This window comes from Oncorhynchus kisutch, linkage group LG2 (assembly GCF_002021735.2).
Source record: "Oncorhynchus kisutch isolate 150728-3 linkage group LG2, Okis_V2, whole genome shotgun sequence".
Classification (NCBI taxonomy): Eukaryota; Metazoa; Chordata; class Actinopteri; order Salmoniformes; family Salmonidae; genus Oncorhynchus; species Oncorhynchus kisutch.
This window is the reverse complement of record NC_034175.2, coordinates 56265392-56288421: the sequence shown is the minus strand read 5'-3', so window position 1 is coordinate 56288421 and position 23030 is coordinate 56265392. Positions and strand designations below refer to the sequence as shown.

The 23030-nt window shown below is 44.7% G+C and overlaps 1 protein-coding gene across 15 annotated transcripts in view; it reads left to right on the top strand.

The window, feature by feature from the left end:
• The window catches only part of LOC109868418 (mitogen-activated protein kinase kinase kinase kinase 4), a 97856-nt gene that overhangs the window by 15339 nt on the left and 59487 nt on the right, over positions 1-23030 (top strand). The gene's annotated exons all lie outside the window — the stretch shown is intronic.

Genomic DNA, 23030 nt, shown 5'->3' with positions numbered 1-23030 from the left:
AGCCAGCCAGCTTGTATACAGAACTGCCTCTCTCTCCTCTCTGCCAGCCAGCCAGCTTGTATACAGAACTGCCTCTCTCTCCTCTCCTCTCTGCCAGCTAGCCAGCTTGTATACAGAACTGCCTCTCTCTCCTCTCCTCTCTGCCAGCCAGCCAGCTTGTATACAGAACTGCCTCTCTCTCCTCTCCTCTCTGCCAGCCAGCCAACTTGTATACAGAACTGCCTCTCTCTCCTCTCTTCCAGCCAGCCAGCTTGTATACAGAACTGCCTCTCTCTCCTCTCTGCCAGCCAGCCAGCTTGTATACAGCACTGGGACTCCCTTCAGAAGGGTGCTGCTGAGGTATTGAACTGAATTCACAAAGACCTCCTTGCTCTCTCCACAAAAGCCTTGCAGTTCCGACTAAGTTCGGCTCAGTTGCACAGGTGGTGGGGGTGTATTGATTGAGGGGGAGTGGGTGGTAGGTTAGGGGGGGTTGTATAGTTGTCATGGCGATGAGTTGCCGTGGTTTGGCTCTGGGTTTGGGCTGAGGATGGCACTGAATTTAAACTCTGGCTTTCTGTCGTGCAGCACTGTTGTCTCTAGCGAGGGATAGTGTGTGTGCACATGATTTTTTTGTGTAAAGGGTCACCTGCTGTTTCCAGTTCCAAACAGATTTTCTATGGAGTGAAAGTCGGGTGTTAACTGACATTTAACTAAGTGGCTCTAACTACCTCTCAACCCCCAACCTCCCCTCCCCCCCAAAACATAAACACACTTTCAGCCCTCACCACATAGCCCAGGGCAGAGGCCAGACAGAGAGCTATGGAGGGCTAGCACCTGCTCCCCTCATCTCTCTGTCTGCAGGTAAGCCCATCAGATGCGTGTCTTGCTCATCCCCTATCAGTTTCATGTGGAGCAGGGCCGTACCCTGAGGACACAGGGAGGTAGAGGAGTTTAGGCAGGTTTTTAAATGCCTGTGCTCAAGGACCAGCTGGCAGAGGATGGGTGGGGAGGAGGGAGCTCTTGGTGGTGTAATAGAGAGAAGATGGACCAGGGTATCATTGGATAGTGGTGTGTTACTGATGGTGAATCCCTAGCTCATCAAGGTGTCCCAAGACTTCTGGCCTGCTGGCTGTTAGTTTTCACCTTTCCCCTCATTCTCTCTCTTATTTTCTTTCTCTTGTATTCTTTCATTTTAAATCTCCCATTTTCCTCCTCTGTTCCTTCTCTCATCCCGACATAGCGGTGGCTGTGTATTAGTTATGTGCCAGGGGGCAGACAGTGGCAGTAACAGACAGTGGTGGGTTAAGGCTGAGGGTGAGTGTCCTGCCCTAAATAACTACTTCTGCACTGTACTCATCTCCGGGGCTGAGACTGGTGTCTGTTGCGTGTGCCTGCGTGCGTGGTTGCCGTATACACACATTTATAGGGCAGACACACTGAAAAGACTGAGACTGACATAGTGCCTTCTGCATGACCAACAAGTCACCATATTATGTGTGCACATACGTTAGGTGCCTCGTGATGTCGCGTGAGAAGGTCACATTGTTTTATCTCGTTGGTACTGAAGTACTGTAAGTAAATGACATGGCCACTTTAGAGAGCTGAACAGTTGAGGCGTTACAAGAAACTGTTTCAATGACCAACTGTGCCAGCTGATGATGCTCATTAGTTCAGGTTCACGTTTTCCATACATACACACGCGCATGTAGGCACGCACAATATCCCACTTACTTATGAGGGAAAAACAGACCCATGATTGCAGAGCTTAAGGTTGGGTCAGGGTCAGAGGTGATATTCAATAACAGTAATGCATTACAGTAAATATTCTGTGCATAACTGGTGTGTGTGTATTTGTTAGAGGTCAACCGATTAATTGCCATGGCCGATTTAATTGGGACCGATTTCAGGTTTTCATAACCATCTGTAAATCGGCCTTTTTGGACACCGATTATGGCCGATTACATTGCAATCCATGAGGAAACTGCATGGCAGGCTGACCACCTGTTACGCGAGTGCAGCGTCAAAAGGACCTTGTGGCAGCAAGGAGCCACGGTAAGTTGCTAGCTAGCGTTAAACTTATCTTATAAAAAACAATCAATCTTCACATAATCACAAGTTAACTACACATGGTTGATAATATTACTAGGTTAACTAGCTTGTCCTGCGTTGCATATAATCAATGTGGTGCCTGTTAATTTATCATCGAATCACAGCCTACTTCAACTTCGCCAAACGGGTGATGATTTAACAAAAGCACAATCGTTGCACAAATGTACCTAACCATAAACATCCACGTCTTTCTTAAAATCAATACACAGAAGTACATATTTTTAAACCTGCATATTTAGTTCAAAGAAATTCATGTTAGCAGGCAATATTAACTAGGGAAATTGTCACTTCTCTTGCGTTCACTGCAAGCAGAGTCAGGGTATATGCAACAGTTTGGGCCGCCTGGCTCGTTGCGAACTGTGTGACCGTAATTGATTTTCCATAATTATGACAAAACATTGAAGGTTGTGTAATGTAACAGCAATTTTTAGATACGGAACGGTTCCGTATTTCACTGAAAGAATAAACGTTTTGGTTTTTAAATGATATTTTCCAGATTTGACCATATTAATAACCAGAGGCTCATATTTCTGTTTTTATTATATTTATTATACATATAATTAAGTCTATGATTTGATATTTGATAAAGCAGTCTGACTGAGAGGTGGTAGGCAGCAGCAGGCTCATAAGCATTCATTCAAACAGCACTTTACTGCATTTGCCAGCAGCTCTTAGCAATGCTTGATGACTTCAAGCCTATCAACTCCCGAGATTAGGCTGGCAATACTAAAGTGCCTATTAGAACATCCAATAGTCAAAGGTATATGAAATGCAAATGGTATAGAGAGAAATAGTTGACTTGTCATAATTCCTGTAATAACTACAACCTAAAACTTCTTAACTGGGAATATTGAACCACCAGGTTTCATATGTTCTGAACAAGGAACTTAAACATTAACTTTTTTACATGGCACTTTTACTTTCTTTCTTCCAACACTGTGTTTTTGCATTATTTACACAAAATTGAACATGTTTCATTATTTATTTGAGACTAAATAGATGTTATTTGTGTATTATGTTAAGTTAAAATAAGTGTTCATTGTTCATTCAGTATTGTTGTAATTGTCATTTATTACATATATATATATATATATATATATATATATAACTCGTCCAATGTAATCGGTATTGGCTTTTTTTGGTCTTCCAATTATCAGTATCGGCGTTGAAAAATCATAATCGGTCGACCTCTAGTATTTGTATTTATTATGGATCCCCACTCTTCCTGGGGTCCCGCAAAATGAAGGAAATGTATGCAATTTTAAAAACACCACATATCTACAGTATTAAATCTGTGTCTGTGTCTGTGCCAATGTTTGTGTTGCTTCACAGTCCCCGCTGTTCCATAAGGTGTATTTTTCTGTTTTATAAATCTAATTTTACTGCTTGCTTCAGTTACTTGATGTGGAATAGAGTTCCATGTAGTCATGGCTCTATGTAGTACTGTGTGCCTCCCATCTCTGTGAAGAGACCTGCATGTATGCATGGGTGTCCGAGCTGTGTGCCAGTATGCATGGGTGTCTGAGCTGTGTGCCAGTAGTTCAGACAGACAGCTCGGTGCATTCAACATGTCAATACCTCTCATAAATAAAAGTAGTGATGAAGTCAATCTCTCCTCCACTTTCAGCCAGGAGAGATTGACATGCATATGATTAATATTAGCTCTCTGTGTACATCCAATGGCCAGCCGTGCTGCCCTGTTGTGAGCTAATTGCAATTTTCCTAAATCCTTTTCTTGTGGCACCACATTATTTATTACAAGATTTAGTTGAGGTTTAGGTTTAGAGTGTTTTGTTCCAAATACAATGCTTTTAGTTTTAGAAATATTTAGGGCTAACTTATTCCTTGTGTGTATGTGTGGTTTGCCCTAGCAACAGTGAGCCCCCTCCTCCTTCCGTGTGTGTGTGTAAGCATTGGATGCATGGAAGATCTATGCACTCATAAAACACTCTCCTTCCCTACCTTTCTCTCCCTTTTTCCCTCCTCCCCTCTTCCTACTCTGTAAATCTCTGACTCTTTCTTTTATTGCCATGGCATCACTCTGCACTGTAATCATTATGTAATTGCTCCCTCTCTCCCACCTTCACCCTCCCCCTTTTTTCTAACACCCCACCAGCCCCTCCATCTGATTAAAACAAGCCATTGACAACCACTGTTGTTTAGTCCCATGGCAACTTGTGAGGCAGGCTGCGATAGCTGCTATATTTGGCGGTTCCCCTGAGTGAAACAAGAAACCGAGCTAGTGAATCCGATGATCTGTATCAGGCCCAGTAGGTAAGGGTTAAGGGCTTCAGTGGTGTTCATAGCAAAGTCTTGGCGAGCTCTGTCTCTCTGTTGTTGTGCACAGTTGCTTTGGGGCAACTTTTGAGCTCTGGCCTCGAACATACAGTGCTTTATAAGGGAGTTTGTTGTTTTTGTACCAGCACTATTCCATTGCTGAGAATCAGGTAACCCCGCTAAAAACCACAGTCATGTAAAATTCCGGTGAGGCAGGAACAGATCATGTTGTGCTGATTTGACTCCTGTCTGCCCACCTGCTGAGTAGTGGCTACTGCTGTCCTCAGAAGTGCCTTCCAACCACCACTCTGTTTTACCCCTCAGCAGTTTCCTTTCCTTCCATACCATTATAATCACATCCAAACTTCTCGCTCCTTGTGGACTGTAGCCCAGGGCAATTTTAGTTTTTTTTTAGGAAGGATTCGTTTTGTTTGTCTGCTGTCATCTCAAGCAAAGCATTCTGGGAGGATAAAGCACAGTGGATGACATCATAATGGAGGAGGGGGAATTGGGGACAGACAGGCTGATGATGAGCGTTGAATGATGATGCAAGGGCGAGGCAAGTTCACCTGAACGGATCTCTACAACAGGAGACCCTACAACATTTCATCAATGCTCAAATCTGTGTTTCTGCAGGGGATTTAATGCTGAGCCCTCAAATCATGATTACACACATATGATCTCTCATAGGCATACACACACAGGGCAGGAGGGCTAGCAGCTTGATGTACAAGTACACCCCCTGAACAGAATGCTAGTCTATCGCAGTGCCTTACCCCAAATCTATCTCCTTAATGCCAAGTAGAGATGCATCAGGTCCCATTCGTACAGCCTTTGCAATGACTCGGCCAAGGATTGAACTCACAACCTACAATCTCAGGGCAGACACTCTAACCACAAGGCCACTGAGTTGGCCACCATTACATACAATGTCATGTATTGCTTTAACACACACACACACACACACACACACACACACACACACACACACACACACACACACACACACACACACACACACACACACACACACACACACACACACACACACACACACACACACACACACACACACACACACACACACACACACACACACACACACACACACACACACACACTGAACGAACCTTTGCACTGTGTGCATGTTTATAGAAGGAAGAACCCAGGGTGGAGTTCTGTTCCAACATTAGGGGTCTGAATAGCAGTCAAAATGCAGTTTGCTATTATTAGCCTTGGAGTTATTATGGTTGGGTGTATGATTATTATGACAATACACATATACATACTTTATCTAAGACAAACAGGTTTCAGCCTTCTCCTGAGTGTATAGCTAACAAAGCACACAAGAGAGTCAGCTTGTTTTGTATGACATTGTGCTTTGACTGTATGCTGTTCTGTAAACGCCCACCTTAGTGAGTGGTACCAGTACAGGACTCTGAGGTACACCCAGGCTGAGGACTTGTTATTGGGTCACTGGCGTCAACTGGCTCTAAGCCCCTGGTCTGGAGGTGGATGTGTGTTGAATGTGTCACCCTCTCACTAAGAGGGCTGGGGTTTGACCCGGTGTCACAACAAGCATTAATATATCCGTGTTGACATGTTGGTATGTGGGGTCATTTTGGAACAGAGAGGGTGGATAAGCTTCACTACCTCCCAATGCTAAGGCTTCAATGGGTGTCACAAGGACCACAGTGCAAACTTTATTTTTTGGTAGAGGACAGGAGCCACACAATTTGGGCTCTCCATGCTATTGCCTGAGCAGAATGCTCAGTCTATTTTATCACAACATCTATGGACCATGTCACATTTGCTGTCTATGCCTGTTCAGTTCTTGGCAAAGAAAGTAAAATCAAACCATTTGGGCTGTCTATACAGCTACTCAGCTTTGGGAGAGAAGCTCTTCTCTGAAGCGGCTCATTGTCAGAAGAGCCACCATGGAGTGACGTGAGGAAGAAAATCTCTGTGAAACAACACCGGGCACTATGTTCTTCTCAAGGACTGTTATCCGATCTCCATTGTATTGTTTCTCACTCGCCACTTTTCTTTACATTTGTTTTTACTGGAGGTTAAAACAGCTCTGTCTTAATTAACTGAGCCTCACCCTTCCCTGTACCAAAGAGACACTCTTTTTGTTACAGCCTGCTGTGAATATGAAACCTCCTCATCACAAGACCTAGATTTAGCCCGGCACTTTGAGGAGGTGATAAAAATGCCTGTGTAAAAAGTTCCAGTGGTTTAGATATCGCCCCCCTCGTTCCCACAAAATGGAGGGTTATGGAGTTGTGAGGCCTGGTCGATCCAAAGGCCCCCGACAGCAGCTTCCTGTCTGGAAGATGTGGAGAAATGACAGAGCAGGATAGATCCTAGAGAGACAGAGTTTGTAATTTGGGTTTCAGAAACTCTTGACTCTCCCTGTCAAGATGCTGTCATGGACTAGGCTAGTGGAGCTCTGTGCTAGTTTTCCTATAGCATCCACTGACACAGGTCCAGAATAGCTCTTCTTTCTTTAGAACACATAGTTATCCAGGCTCCTACCCTTCCTAGCCACTCCTTTAGGAATGACAAGTCCAAAGAACTTCCATGGAGTCATGGAGGGAGGCAAGGAAGCATGAATCCTGATTCGTCATTGTCCGGAGTGTCTACCATACCACCCTCTATATACGATCCTCTGAGATTGGAGCTTGGCATGTGCATTGACATTATGGCTCAGTGCACTTAAAATGATCTGGTATGAGAGGTCTTCTAGGCCCTGGGAGGTTGGTAGTGCGTGTGTGTGCGCAGCACTCTCTCTCTTTACCTGTCCTCTTAACCTTTCCATCACATTACTGCCACTCAATAATGCAAAAACATAAATATATACGTAAGTGATTAGAAATAGTATGGATGTGACCTTCGACCTTCGACCTTCTTACAACAGAGCTAAATCAGGGTTATGAGGTTGGCTTGTTTCCACAGTGATGCAATTCTTGCACTCCGTAGTGCAACTGAAGCCTTATGTTTTATGGGAATGAGAATGTGCACATAGGTAGTCCCCCAACACCGGCGCCAGCACAACCCCAGCACTGGTGTGTGTCCAGTCAGGAAGGTCACTAACACGGCACACACACACGTGTCCAGTCACACATGAATTTACGAATTGCACTGATATTTTACACTATGCGCTCACATGAGAGCTGAATATAGGACCACACACACACACCTCCCCAATGGCTTGATTAAGAACACACATGCTTTCTGGATTAACCCCCATAACCCAATGGAATGGAATGAAAAGAGGAGAAAATACTTCTGTGTCTGCTCTCTCTCTTCAGTGGGCATGTACTGTAGCTCTATTGGATAGTCATTTGAACAGTAATCAGGCCTGTTCTTTTAGAACACAACAGAGGTTAATAATAGAATTCTGTAACAGTTAGGGCCGGCATGAGAATGAGTCAGATGGATGGGCATTTGATTTCCATGGGGGTCGGGTTTTTTCACGGGACCTCCTATGTGTCAGCGCCATCATATCAGATGGCGCCAACAGATGGTCGCCTCGCTTCGTGTTTGTCACGTTCATTGTAAGGAGGAGACCAAGGTGCAGCGTTGTATGCTTACATTCTTCTTTATTATAAGAATGAACACTGAACAAACAAAATAACAAAACGAACCGTGAAGCTAATATGAGTAGTGCAGACAGGCAACTAAACATAGAACAAAAACCCACAAACACAAAAGGGAAAATGGCCACCTAAATATAATCCCCAATCAGAGACAACGATAAACAGTTGCCTCTGATTGGGAACCATATCAGGCCACCGTAGACATATAAAGACCTAGACCTACAAAACCCCTAGACATACAAAAGCCCTAGACAATCCAAAAACTAGCATACCCACCCTCGTTACACCCTGACCTAACTAAAATATATAGAAAACAGATATTAAAGGTCAGAGCGTGACAGTACCCCCACCCCCCCAAAGGTGCGGACTCCCGGCCGCAAACCTGAACCTATAGGGGAGGTTCCAGGTGGGCATCTACCCTCGGTGGCGGCTCCGGTTCTGGATGCAGCCACCCCTCCTTACTCTGATCTCTCCGCCTTTGTAAAACCGGACCGTGGATCATCACTGGAGACCCCGGACTGGGGACCTTCGCTGGAGTGGAGGCCTGGTGCGTGGGACCAGCACTGGTGGTACCGGGCTGGAGACACGCACCTCAGGGCGAGTGCGGGGAGCAGGCACAGGACTTACTTGACTGTGGAGGCGCACTGGAGATCTGGAGCGTAGATCTGGCACAATGCGTCCTGGCTGGATGCTCACCTTAGCCCGGCATGTGCGGGGCTTTAGCACAGGATGCACTGGGCTGTGCAGACGCACCGGAGACACAGTACGTAGAGCCGGTGCAGGATATCCTGGTCCAAGGAGGTGTACTGAAGACCAGGAGTGCTGAGCCGGCACCATCCATCCTGGCTGGATGCCCATTCTAGCCCGGCAAATGCGAGGAGCCGGAATAGAGCGCACCGGGCTTTGAATAAGAACTGGAGACACTGTGCGCATCTCTGCATAACACGGTGCTTGACCAGTCACACTCTCCCCACGGTAAGCACGAGGAGTTGGCTCAGGTCTCCAACCTAACTCAGCCAATCTCCTCGTGTGTCCCCCCAAAGATTTTTTGGGGGCTGCCTCTCGTGCTTGCCTCGTTTGTATTTCTCTTCGTAATATCGCCGTTCCACTTTCGCTGCCTCTATTTCTTCATTCGGAAGGCGATACTCCCCAGCCTGCGTCCAGGGTCCTGCTCCATCCAGGATCTCCTCCCATGTCCATTTCTCCATAAAACGCTGCTCCTCCTTACCACGCTGCTTGGTACTTTTGTGGTGGGTTCTTCTGTCACGTTCGTTGTAAGGAGGAGACCAAGGTGCAGCGTGGTATGCGTACATTCTTTATTATAAGAATGAACACTGAACAAAATAACAAAACGAACTGTGAAGCTAATATGAGTAGTGCAGACAGGCAACTAAACATAGAACAAGAACCCACAAACACAAAAGGGAAAATGGCCACCTAAATATAATCCCCAATCAGAGACAACGATAAACAGCTGCCTCTGATTGGGAACCATATCAGGCCACCATAGACATATAAAGACCTAGACCTACAAAACCGATGGACATACAAAAACCCTAGACAATACAAAAACTAGCATACCCACCCTCGTCACACCCTGACCTAACCAAAATATATAGAAAACAGAGATATTGAAGGTCAGAGCGTGACAGCATTCTTAGGAAACTATGCAGTATTTTTTATTTTTTATGTATTATTTCTTAAATTGTTACCCCAGGAAATCTTAAGTCTTATTACATACAGCCAGGAAGAACTATTGGATATAAGTGCAACGTCAACTTACCAACATTACAACCAGGAATACGACTTTTCCGAAGCAGATCCTCTCTTCGGACCACCACCCAGGACAATGGATCTAATCCCAGCAGCTGACCGAAAACAACGGCGACACAGAAGGGGCAGACGGAGTGGTCTTCTGGTCAGGCTTCGAAAACGGGCACATCTCTCTCCTCTCCCGAGTATACTACAAGCCAATGTCCAGTCTCTTGACAACAAGGTAGACAAAATTCGAGCGAGGGTTGCCTTCCAGAGAGACATCAGAGATTGTAACATTCACTGTTTCACGGAAACATAGCTCTCTCTGGATATGTTGTCGGAATCCGTTCAGCCTCCATGAATCCGTTCAGCATCTCCATGCATCGTGCTGAAAGAGATAAACACCTCTCTGGGAAGATGAAGGGCGGGAGTGTATGTTTTATGATTAACAACTCTTGTTGTAATCATAACAACATACAGGAACTCAAGTCCTTCTGCTCACCCGACCTAGAATTCCTTACAATCAAATGTCGGCCATTCTACCTACCAAGAGAATTCTCATCAGCAATAGTCACAGCTGTGTACATCCCCCCCCCCTTAAGCGAACACCAAGACGGCCCTCAGGGAACTTCACTCGACTCTATGTAAACTGGAAACTATATATCCGGAGGCTGCATTTATTGTAGCTGGGTATTTTAACAAAGAAAATTTGAGAACAATGCTACCTAAATTTTATCAGCAAATTGATTGCATGACACATAGGGCTAATACTCTCGACCACTGCTACTCTAACTTCCACGATGCATACAAAGCCCTCCCCCGCCCTCCCTTCGGCAAAGCTGACCATGACGCAATCTTGCTTGTTCCAGCTTATAGGCAGAAACTCACAGGATGTACCAGTGACGAGAACCATTCAACGCTGGTCTGACCAATCGGAAGCCACGCTCCAAGATTGTTTTGATCACGCGGACTGGAATATGTTCCGATCAGCCTCAGAGGACAATATTGACCAATACGCTGACTCCGTGAGTGCGTTTATAAATAAGTGCATTGGAGACGTTGCACCCACTGTGACCATTAAAACCTAACCTAACCAGAAACCGTGGATGGTTTCACTCCGCAAGGCAATCAAACAAGTGAAATGCCATTACAGGGACAAGGTGAAGTCGCAATTCAACGGCTCAGACAAGAGACTTATGTGGCAGGGTCTACAGAAAATCACGGACTACAAAACAAAAACAGCCACGTCAAGGATACCGACGTCACGCTTCCAGACAAACTTAAACACATTCTTTGCCCGTTTTGAGGATAACACAGTGCCACCGTTGCGGATCGCTAACAAAGACTGCGGCCGCCCCTCTCCTTCTCAGTGGCTGACGTGAGTAAAACATTTAAACTTGTTAATCCTCGCAGGGCTGCTGGCCCAGATGGCATCCCTACCCGCGTCCTCAGAGCATGCGCAGACCAGCTGGCCGGTGCGTTTACAGACATATTTAATAGCTCCCTATCCCAGTCTGTTGTCCCCACATGCTTCAAGATGGCCACCATTGTTCCTGTAGAAGTCAAGAAGCCAAAGATAACTGAACTAAATGACCACCGCCCCGTAGTACTCACTTCTGTCATCATGAAATGCTTTGAGAGGCTCGTCATCACACTGCACACAATCGCCATCACACTGCACACTGCCCTATCCCATCTGGACAAAAATAATACCTACATTTGAAGTCGGAAGTTTATATACACCTTAGCCAAATACATTTAAACCCAGTTTTTCACAATTCCTGACATTTAATCCTAGTAAAAATCCCTGTTTTAGGTCAGTTAGGATCACCACTTTATTTTAAGAATGTGAAATGTCAGAATAATAGTAGAGCTTTTATTTCTTTCATCACATTCTCAGTGGGTCAGAAGTTTACATACACTCAATTAGTATTTGGTAGCATTGCCTTTAAATTGTTTAACTTGGGTCATACGTTTTCGGGTAGCCTTCCACAAGCTTCCCACAATAAGTTAGGTGAATTTTGTCCCATTCCTCCTGACAGAGCTGGTGTAACTGAGTCAGGTTTGTAGGACTCCTTGCTCGCACATGCTTTTTCAGTTCTGCCCACAAATTTTCAATAGGATTGAGGTCAGGGCTTTGTGATGGTCACTCCAATACCTTGACTTTGTTGTCCTTAAGCCATTTTGCCACAACTTTGGAAGTATGCTTGGGGTCATTGTCCATTTGGAAGACCCATTTGTGACCAAGCTTTAACTTCCGTCCTTAACTTCCTGACTGATGTCTTGAGATGTTGCTTCAAAAAATCCACATAATTTTCCTTCCTCATGATGTCATTTATTTTTTGACGTGCACCAGTCCCTCCTGCAGCAAAGCACCCTCACAACATTATCCTGCCGCCCCTGTGCTTCACGGTTGGGATGGTGTTCTTCTGCTTGCAAGCCTCCCACTTTTTCCTCCAAACATAACGATGGTCATTATGGCCAAACAGTTTTATTTTTGTTTCATCAGACCAGAGGACATTTCTCCAAAAAGTACGATCTTTGTCCCCATGTGCAGTTGCAAACTGTAGTCTGGCTTTTTTATGGCGGTTTCGGAGCAGTGGCTTCTTCCTTGCTGAGCGGCTTTTCAGGTTATGTCGATATAGGACTCGTTACTGTGGATATAGATACTTTTGTACTCGTTTCCTCCAGCATCTTCACAAGGTCCTTTGCTGTTGTTCTGGGATTGATTTGCACTTTTCGCACCAAAGTACGTTCATCTCTAGGAGACAGAACGAGTCTCCTTCCTGAGCGGTATGACGGCTGCATGGTCCCATGGTGTTTGTACTTGCGTACTATTGTTTGTGCAGATGAAAGTGGTACCTTCAGGCGTTTGGAAATTGCTCCCAAGGATGATTTTCCCATGATGTCAAGCAAAGAGGCCCCGAGATTGAAAGTAGGCCTTGAAATACATTTCCAAGCTGTTTAAAGGCACAGTAAAATTCTGACCCACTGGACTTGTGATACAGTGAATTATAAGTGAGATAATGTGTCTGTAAACAATTGTTGGAAAAATGACTTGTGTCATGCACAAAGTAGATGTCCTAACCGACTTGCCAAAACTATAATTTGTTAACAATATATTTGGGGAGTGGTTGAAAAATGAGTTTTAATGACTCCAACCTAAGTGTATGTAGACTTCCGACTTCAACTGTATGTAAGAATGCTGTTCATTGTCTACAGCTCAGCATTCAACACCAAAGTACTCTCCAAGCTCATTATCAAGCTGGAGGCCCTGGGTCTCAACCCCTCCCTGTGCAACTGGGTCCTGGAGTATCTGAGGTGGTGAATGTAGGAAACAACATCTCCACCTCTCTGACCCTCAACACTGGGACCCCACAAGGGTGTGTGCTCAGCCCTCTCTTCTACTCCCTGTTCTCCCACGTCTGCATGGCCATGCACCCCCCCAACTCAGTCATCAAGTTTGCAGACGACACAACAGTAGTGGGCTTGATCACCAACAACCACGAGACAGCCTACAGGGAGGAGGTGAGAGCACTCGGAAAGTGAGGTCAGGAAAACAACCTCTCACTCATCGTCAACAAAACAAAGGAGATGATCGTGGAAACAGCAGTGAGCACCCTCTATCCACATCGAAGGGACAGCAGTGGAGAAGGTGGAATGTTTTAAGTTCCTGGGCGTACACATCAGACAAACTGAAATGGTCCACCCACACAGACAGTATGGTGAAGAAGGTGCAACAGTGCCTCTTCAACCTCAGGAGGCTGAAGAAAGTTTCCCCGTTACCCAAAACCCTGACAAACTTTTACAGATACAGCCCGCCAGGATGCTCTAGATTGTGTATCACAGCCTGGTACGGCAACTGCACCGCTCTCAACCGCAAGGCTCTTCAGAGGGTGGTGCGGTCTACACAACGCATCACAAGGACAACAACCACCCGAGCTACTGTCTGTTCACACCGGTATCATCCAGAAGGCGAGGTCAGTACAGGTGAATCAAGGCTGGGACTGAGAGATGATAAAATAGCTATCTCAAGGCTATCAAACTGTCAAATCGTCATCACTAACTCAGTGAGACTGCTGCCTACACTGAGACCCAATCACTGAACACATGTGACTAGCCTACAAACAAATACATGTACGAACAGAGATGGATCCACAGTCCCTTCTCCGTTTTCATGAAAGGGGGGACAATAGACCTCCCCAAATGGGCACTTTTCTACATTTGCAAGCAGCAGGACAGGTACTTCTATGCATGCTCAGGTGTGCACACTCCCTCAACATTATCAAGGCAGAGAAACCTGATACATGCTCATTGATCACATGGAGCACTCCACACAAAAGACAATTAAAACATTTACTAAACTTGTTATTGATGGCTATGAAATAAACCCAAACTGTAGCAGGTTGTGAACTCTGTGAACAATGTTTCCATTCCGAGAATGAAAAAAGAAAATGACTGTCATTAATACATACATTAACAGAAATGTATGTAACCAAATGATGGGGATTAACGGTACGTTTACTACTGGTGACATATGTAATGGGGAGTTGATAAAAAGTAATCAGGGCAAACGGATAACACAATAAAACAATGAATGCACAGGGATTATAGGGAGACAGTTGAGTGCATTCTGGAGAGGGACTCGCCATATCTTAGCCACACACCCACACACCTTCTTCTTGTCTCAACATTTAAAATTATACTCAACACATTACCTTCACACATTTTAGATGCTTTTCACTGACAGCTGCAACTCAATAATCACCTAGGCCTATTGTCATGCGCGCTGCCCAAATTGTGGGCGTACCCAAATAGGCATAAGCCTATCTACAATCAACAGCTAATGATCCTCTGTGGCTAAGCCATGCTCTCTGGTGAAGTATTTTGAATGATTTTATTTAGACAGGATTTAATTTTGGCATAACATCAATTTACTTTATGGGAAGACAGCATCCGAACAGTGCACTATGCACCTGCCAACTTTCCTTTCCAATTCGCAAGTGGCTGAAACCAGAGATCTGTATATAATGATGACATGCTCATGTCTCCACTCCCTAACAATGGGAGTTGTTGTCCCAAAGGCAGAAAGGCAGGCTTATTCTGGACATATTTTTGGCAGAATGAGCCCTCTCGCTTCACCTCTTCTACTCTGCTAAAACTATCACATCTGGAGAAAGCATCCGAGCGAGCAAAACAGCGCCCCTCTGTCTTACTATATGTAACCCATATATCTGATGCTGTCTGGCCAAAAAGAGTATGACATGCCATACTCCAGACAACATCAGATACATGGTCTACACATACTGAGACAGAGGGGTGCTGTTTCACTAGCTCTGATGCTTTATCTGAGATTGATGCGTTTTTCTGTCGACACATGTCTCTGTCAAATAAATGATAAATATTTCAATATTTTATTTGGACGAAGGAGGGTACGGTAGGGCAGGCCAGGCCCCCCAAGGCTTGCCCATAACTCCAGTACTGGTAGCAGTGCTCTTCTTGCTTCACAACCCAGTCAGAGAAACTAGGCCATTGGCTTCTCACAGACAGAAACAAAAAATACCAGGCAGGCAGGCAGGATGAACAGCTGACCCCTATTGGCACACGCATGTAGTCAAACAGAGCTCTGTCAGACAACATACATGCATCAGTGTTGTTTCGTAATGGTTGCCTGTATGACTAGCTGGCTGCACTCTATCCGATGGGGCTTCTGTCCTTGAAATGGTTGATGAGACAGTATGCTCTGTTTGACTACATGCGTGTGCCAATAGTGGTCAGCTGTTCATTCTGCCTGCCTGCCTGGTATTTTTTGTTCTGGGTTGTCTTGTTCTGGGTTGTCTTGCATTTCTAAGCCTATTTATAATGGTCTGGTTTTATTCCATTCCCCCATCTGATGTTGAGGGCAATTGTCACTTCTCATAGCAATAATGCATAATAAAGTCAGAGCTTGGAGAATAAATCATACCAGAAAGCCAGACCTAGCTTCTGCTCTTATTTGCTAAGAGCTAGGCTAGCGCAGCCATTAGCACTCCCCATCAGTTTGAGGGCATAGGGGCTAATAGCTAACACAGACAGCTCCCGCTAATCAAGTTAGCGCTTTCACCTGCCCTCCCCTCTCTGATTAGCCTTTAATATTGGTTCCAGGTTTAAATTAATCTGTTTCTGGCCCCTAAGGGTACAGATTCCATTGCAAAATCAGGTTTCTCTATTCACTCAATTTTTCTCCCTTTCTGTCTTCTCCTTTCTGCTTTTTTTTGTCTCTTTCCTCTTACCTAAATACTCTGCCCCTTCACTGACCCTGACTGTGTTTACCAGTGTGACTTAAACGGTCAGCTGATCTGGTTTGATGTTGGATCAGAGGGCAGTATGGGATGGGAGGAGATAACATGCTCTTTGAGACTATTGTATCATAACCCTTTCCCAGGCACAGGATGTAAATGTTGAACACAATCTTTCTATAGGTGTCTCCAGTGACTCCATAATAGTTTGCCCCTCACTGGATGAGAAGGGGGTATCTGCATCCCAATATGGCGACCGGAGTATGGGTGGGTGTGTCGAAAGGAAAGCATTGGGCATGTGGAAAGGAGTAGGTGAGTCGAAAGTGCTCTGCTATAGGTTAGACATTTTTGTTTGAGTGGTGTTTTTTCTTTAGTTTCTTACGACACAACTCACCGTACGCTGAGCTACCGTTCCGTGAGTTAGGACTTCTGTTTTCAGCCATAGGATGAGTCTAAGTCGTATTTCACTGTTAGTTTTACTAATAATTGTAGAATTTTAGTTATAAAACTGACGATTGTTTATTTTTGATTAAAAGTGTTGATAATGGGTGTACTTGCGTTGTATGGTTGTGCAGCTGTCACCCTGATATTGGCTACTAGGTTGCTACTTTCCATACCGTTGCCGTACATTCCCTCCCCATTGAGTAGTAGACTATGTATGCATCAAGGTGACATCTAGATGGTTATCGATATTAGTTATTTGTTGCGTAGGCTGCTATCCTACTCGAAAATAAAATCATGTAAGAGAAAAAAATGGCCACGTTAGCGACACGATTGTGATACCAAGTAGGAAGCACTTCAAGCTTATCGACTCGTTGTGCAGCTCAATCAGCCACTCAAAACGGTCTTGAGTGGCAACAAATCCGCCCAATTCATTTTCCATACACCCACTCCTTTCGACACACCTACTTGCCCCATACTCTGGTCGCTGTATTGGGCTACCCATACAGGCATTGGATAACAGGAATGCCAACTAGACTCTAATTTGGGGCATAGAGAATAGAGTCAAAGGTCGTAGATTAGTAGAACAGTAGTTGGATGCCCATAGTGGTTTGGGAACGCTATTTGTTCCTTTGACAGTTTGTTGCAGTAATTAGTAAGCACTCTGGACTACGGATCTGATTTGCATCTAGCAGCCGCTTTAGTAGCCATCTTCCTCAGCTTCCAAATCCTCATTGTTTTGTTTCCCAGTGTTAATATAAGAAAGCTTTCCTTTTGAGTCCATTTGTTTTATGAATTATCTCTGATTCCTATCTCTATAATTCACTCATCCCAGATCCACACTCTCTGAATGAGTCTATGAAATAAAATCATAAACATTCCCCGTCTCTCTCTCTCTGGACGAGGTGGATCTGACTGGGCGAGGCGGCGCTCCAGACGATAGCTCTCTTTATTAACATGAATAATAGTGTTGGACAGCGCGGTAATCCTCCTGTGGGCTCAAGGCTTCACCAGGCTTTATTCAAGGGCTCAGGTCTGGCCCAGGGGGAGACTGGGGGGAGAGAGAGCAGCACTGCCCCTGCCTCTCCAGCTCCACCCTTTTGGCTGTTTTCACTGGTGATCCTCCTGCTTCAAAAGAGGAATGTGAGGAGGGGATGGGTGGATGATTGGGGGGGGGGGTCCTCTTTCTGTGTGTGTCTGTCAGTCTGTCTGTAGGCTACACACAATAGAGCAGGGAATGCATAGTGGAGCTGCAGTCTTTTCCTAGCTTCTCGCTCCTGATGGCTGGTAGATGGTTGAAGCAATGCTTCCCTATAAGGTTCTAGGCAGTACAAATAGGAAAGCAAAGCAGCAACCAGGGCCTCTGGGCCCAACATATTCACTGGGTCGAAGATACCAGTCATGCCTTTGGAAACCAAAGCAGCCATTTGAGCTGTATGTACAGTCAGCCAGTCTGTAAACTCACTACGTTATAGTGTATAATTTAAAGCTGCTGCAAAATGGATGTCCATTTCCCTGTCTCCAAACGGTCTTATGTTTAGATTTGAAGCTGTTTAGAATGTGTCTCTGCGGTACGTCTGGTGGAAGCGTGATGATTTACTTCACACTATCCAGAGTGCTGATTTTGGAACACCTTTCATGTTGTGGTCTGTCACCGCTTATAAACCGGATCCATGTCAGTGTGTGTAACTCAAACCCCAGTGTATCTAAAAATGGGCTGAGCATCCTTGGGTGATGGAAAGTTGTGCCACTGCCCAGAATTGAACTTCTTACTTACTAGTTAGTACTTGACCTGATAGCATGCGCAACACACACTTTCACCATACACAGACCGATGCACACATGCATGCACTCCCTCCTCCCATGCCTCTTTCTGGTCAATTTTTGCAATTTATTAACATGCATTTTTGTCCTCAACTAATAGATAGCCTATTTATCTCCTCACTACCTCTCCCCACCCAAGCTCATATTATAGATATTGTATGTCTGAGAGTGGTATGCTTTTGCATTCTTTAACTCCAAAGAACTTACCTGAATAGCAGAAGCAGCAGCCCAGCCGCTCTGTGGGAGTGGAACAGCAGTACTAAGAGATTTCTATCTGTTTACAGGCCAGCCGATACTCCTCTTGGCTTGTTGCAGCTGCACTGCAACGATCAATAGAGGTTTATTATTGACCTGGAGGACTCCCACACCCCTCCTTGCCTCTCTCTCATGCCTCTCTCTCCCCCAGAGCAGGACTGTTTTCTTGGCCTACTTACACAGACCTCCCTGTTCAAACATCCAAGACACAGCAGACCAGACCAGATCACTCTCTGCATCTCAAACCTCCACATTTCTACCTCTCTCTCTGTGGCTGGAAGAGCAAGCAGCATCTCTACATCTAAAACCGCCTTCATTTCAGACCATTTTCTTTAACTATCTCCATTTCAAAGCAGCATTCGTTCGCTTCGCCACATCCCTGTTTTCATCACCAGGGCCATTCAGCAGTTCACCACACACCTCTCCATCTCCCTCAATGGAGAGTGGTAGTGGAGTCTCTTGCACATGACTCTACGTGACTTTATAGACCGGTGCTGCACTAAAGTGCAGGGTGGTTGCATGTGTTTGTGTAAATCAAGTCAAATCAACATTAATTGGTCGCATACACAGATTTGCAGATATTATCGCAGGTGCAGCGAAATGCTTGTGTTTCCAGCTCCAGCAGTGTAGCAATGTTCCCTCACCTTTTTTCGATACTGAGCTCATTTCAGGTCTGCTGAGCGCAAATTTGAATGTTGTGAAAATTCTGTGCAACTTCCAGCGCCATTTACTGTGAACACTGAGGCTGTACCTGCTTTAAGTTACAGTTTTAACAATGACCATATAGGCTACTGTGGCTATTTGATCATAATGTAGGCCTACCATAGTGGCCTACCATCAAAAATAATGGAATGAATGCATCCCATATCATTTTAACATGGAAAAAGCTGTTCTATCATTCAGCCAACAGTAGCAGCCAATGTGTGGTGTTCAATGAAGGCCTACATTCCATGAGACTTTTGAAAAAAACATACAGGGCTTGACATTAACTTCTTTATGCAAGGAGGTGACTGAAAATGTTGTATTGTTTGACGCAAGAAACCACTTTACAAAATAAAATGCATTATTATTCACATACCATTATTACAGAGAATCAGACACATTTTGCTACCCTCTGCCTATTGGCTACTTAGCTTATTCAAGCCTGTCTCAAAATACAACACAGACCCTTTAAGACAAAAAAATGCTCTTTACCTGACTCTCTTTTCAAAGATGTCTATAAATGTACACATTTTGTGCTTTTGTGGGAAGCAATCACTCCCCTATTGCTGAATACAAATTATCTATAACAGGGCTAATAACTCACTAACTAGCAAAGGATATGAACAAAATGTGCACACGTGGCTACATGCAGCTCTCGCTTTGATCTCAGAACAGGCGCATGTACTCAGAACCGCTCATGCTGTAAACACAGTCCAGTTCAACGTAAATGGCACAGATCCATATAGGCCTACTGCAGCTTTGATTTGTTTATGCCACACCGGTCTGTGTAGAGTACGGGCTGAGTAGTGTGTGTCAATGCAATAGAATCCTACTCCGATGCGTTCTGCCTACAACAAAATATTTTGCATAGTTTGTTTTGTTGCGTTGAAAGTGGCTACAGTAACAGTAAATGTTGATAGTGTTAACAGAGAAAACTCTAGAACAGTGTTCACCAACCTTTTCTGAGTCAAGATCACTTTTTGAGTCAAAATGCAAGCCGAGATCTACCGCTCCGATTGTAAAAAAAAAAAAAAAATGTAAGCCTGTGCAACATTAACCAATTTAAAACAGTACTGTAACAGTGAGGTTTGTGCAGTAAGCTATGGCAATACATTATCAGCACATATTGCTTGAATTGCCGTGCCAATTCATTGTTCTTCAGGTCGTTTAAAAATATATATATTTCAAAATTTGAGGTAAGCTATGTGATGGTAGAGCTGTTGTTGTATTAAATCAAATCAAATCAAATCAAATTTTATTTGTCACATACACATGGTTAGCAGATGTTAATGCGAGTGTAGCGAAATGCTTGTGCTTCTAGTTCCGACAATGCAGTAATAACCAACAAGTAATCTAACTAACAATTCCAGAACTACTGTCTTATACACAGTGTAAGGGGATAAAGAATATGTACATAAGGATATATGAATGAGTGATGGTACAGAGCAGCATAGGCAAGATACAGTAGATGGTATCGAGTACAGTATATACATATGAGATGAGTATGTAACAAAGTGGCATAGTTAAAGTGGCTAGTGATACATGTATTACATAAGGATGCAGTCGATGATATAGTGTACAGTATATACGTATGCAAATGAGATGAATAATGTAGGGTAAGTAACATTATATAAGGTAGCATTGTTTAAAGTGGCTAGTAATATATTTACATCATTTCCCATCAATTCCCATTATTAAAGTGGCTGGAGTTGTGTCAGTGTCAGTGTGTTGGCAGCAGCCACTCAATGTTAGTGGTGGCTGTTTAACAGTCTGATGGCCTTGAGATAGAAGCTGTTTTTCAGTCTTTCGGTCCCAGCTTTGATGCACCTGTACTGACCTCGCCTTCTGGATAATAGCGGGGTGAACAGGCAGTGGCTCGGGTGGTTGATGTCCATGATGATCTTTATGGCCTTCCTGTAGCATCGGGTGGTGTAGGTGTCCTGGAGGGCAGGTAGTTTGCCCCCGGTGATGCGTTGTGCAGACCTCACTACCCTCTGGAGAGCCTTACGGTTGAGGGCGGAGCAGTTGCCGTACCAGGCGGTGATACAGCCCGCCAGGATGCTCTCGATTGTGCATCTGTAGAAGTTTGTGAGTGCTTTTGGTGACAAGCCGAATTTCTTCAGCCTTCTGAGGTTGAAGAGGCGCTGCTGCGCCTTCTTCACGATGCTGTCTGTGTGAGTGGACCAATTCAGTTTGTCTGTGATGTGTATGCCGAGGAACTTAACTTGCTACCCTCTCCACTACTGTTCCATCGATGTGGATGGGGGGGTGTTCCCTCTGCTGTTTCCTGAAGTCCACAATCATCTCCTTAGTTTTGTTGACGTTGAGTGTGAGGTTATTTTCCTGACACCACACTCCGAGGGCCCTCACCTCCTCCCTGTAGGCCGTCTCGTCATTGTTGGTAATCAGGCCTACCACTGTTGTGTCGTCCACGTAGTCGTGGGTGAACAGGGAGTACAGGAGAGGGCTCAGAACGCACCCTTGTGGGGCCCCAGTGTTGAGGATCAGCGGGGAGGAGATGTTGTTGCCTATTACTTGTGAGGCACATTTAAATAATTAGCTTTTTATTTCAATTTTACTGGGCTGATGGTGCCTGCAATGATGGTCAGTCTCAGTGGAGGGAGAACAGCAGACTGAGGGTCCGCCTCTCAACAGCCCTCCACTCTCCCTTTCCTCCACTGACACTGACCAAAAAGGGACTCTGTCTTCCAGCTGATGGCGAAACTCGAGTCGCACCGCATTATTTCTGCCTCATGCACAAATTCATGTTGTTACTCCTATGAATAGAGAAATTGAAATATTCCTTGATATTAAAAAATACCCAACTGCAGTCTTGTTGTGGCGCTGAGTGGAAATGGGAAGAACGCACATTTTATGGCTTAAAAAGGTGTTGAATACAAAGTGTTGACAGTGCTGAGTAAGAATTTAAGCATGAACTCACTCATAACAACAGCAGCTCTTTGCTCTATTTGTTGACAGTCTCTAATCATTGTTTTAAACATTTTGAAATCTCATTTGTGTGTAGATTTCTTATGCCTGCTACGTTACTGCAGACACGGTATTCTGAGGCATTCGATTGACCTGCGGGAAGCTTATAGTGCACACTTTGCTCTCAGGGCCCCCTGGGAAGACAGAGTTTGTACCTTCAGACACATGAAATGGTTCAAAATCGCAACCTTTTGCCTAACTGGCACACAGAGCAGCTGAATCGTGTACACATACCGCCAAACAGCCCAGAGGAATAAAAAGAAATAGAACACAAGGCTTTAATGTTGGGTTTTTTACATAAAGGTTTGGTGGTCGACTAGGAATGCCTTGGAGGTCGACTAATCGATCCCGATAGACCGGTTGGTTCAATCTCGTGCTTCTGTGCGGCTGCACGTGCACAGTGTAGAGGGAATATTGCAGTATAGTAATAATACCTGTCACGCCCTGGTCCTAGTATTTTGTGTTTTTTCTTCATGTATTGGGTCAGGCCAGGGTGTGGCATGGAGTTTTTGTATTGTGGTGTGTTTTGTCTTGGGGTTTTGGTGTGTAGATATTTGGGATTGTAGCTAGTGGGGTTTTCTAGCAAAGTCTATGGCTGTCTGGAGTGATTCTCAATCAGAGGCAGGTGCTATCGTTGTCTCTGATTGGGAACCGTATTTAGTTAGCCTGAGTTCGCTTTGTATTTCGTGGGTGATTGTTCCTGTCTCTGTGTAGTTTCACCAGATAGGCTGTAGTTAGGTTTCACGTTCCGTTTGTTGTTTTCGTATTTGTATAGTTATTTCATGTATCGTCATTTTTCTCATTAAACTATCATGAT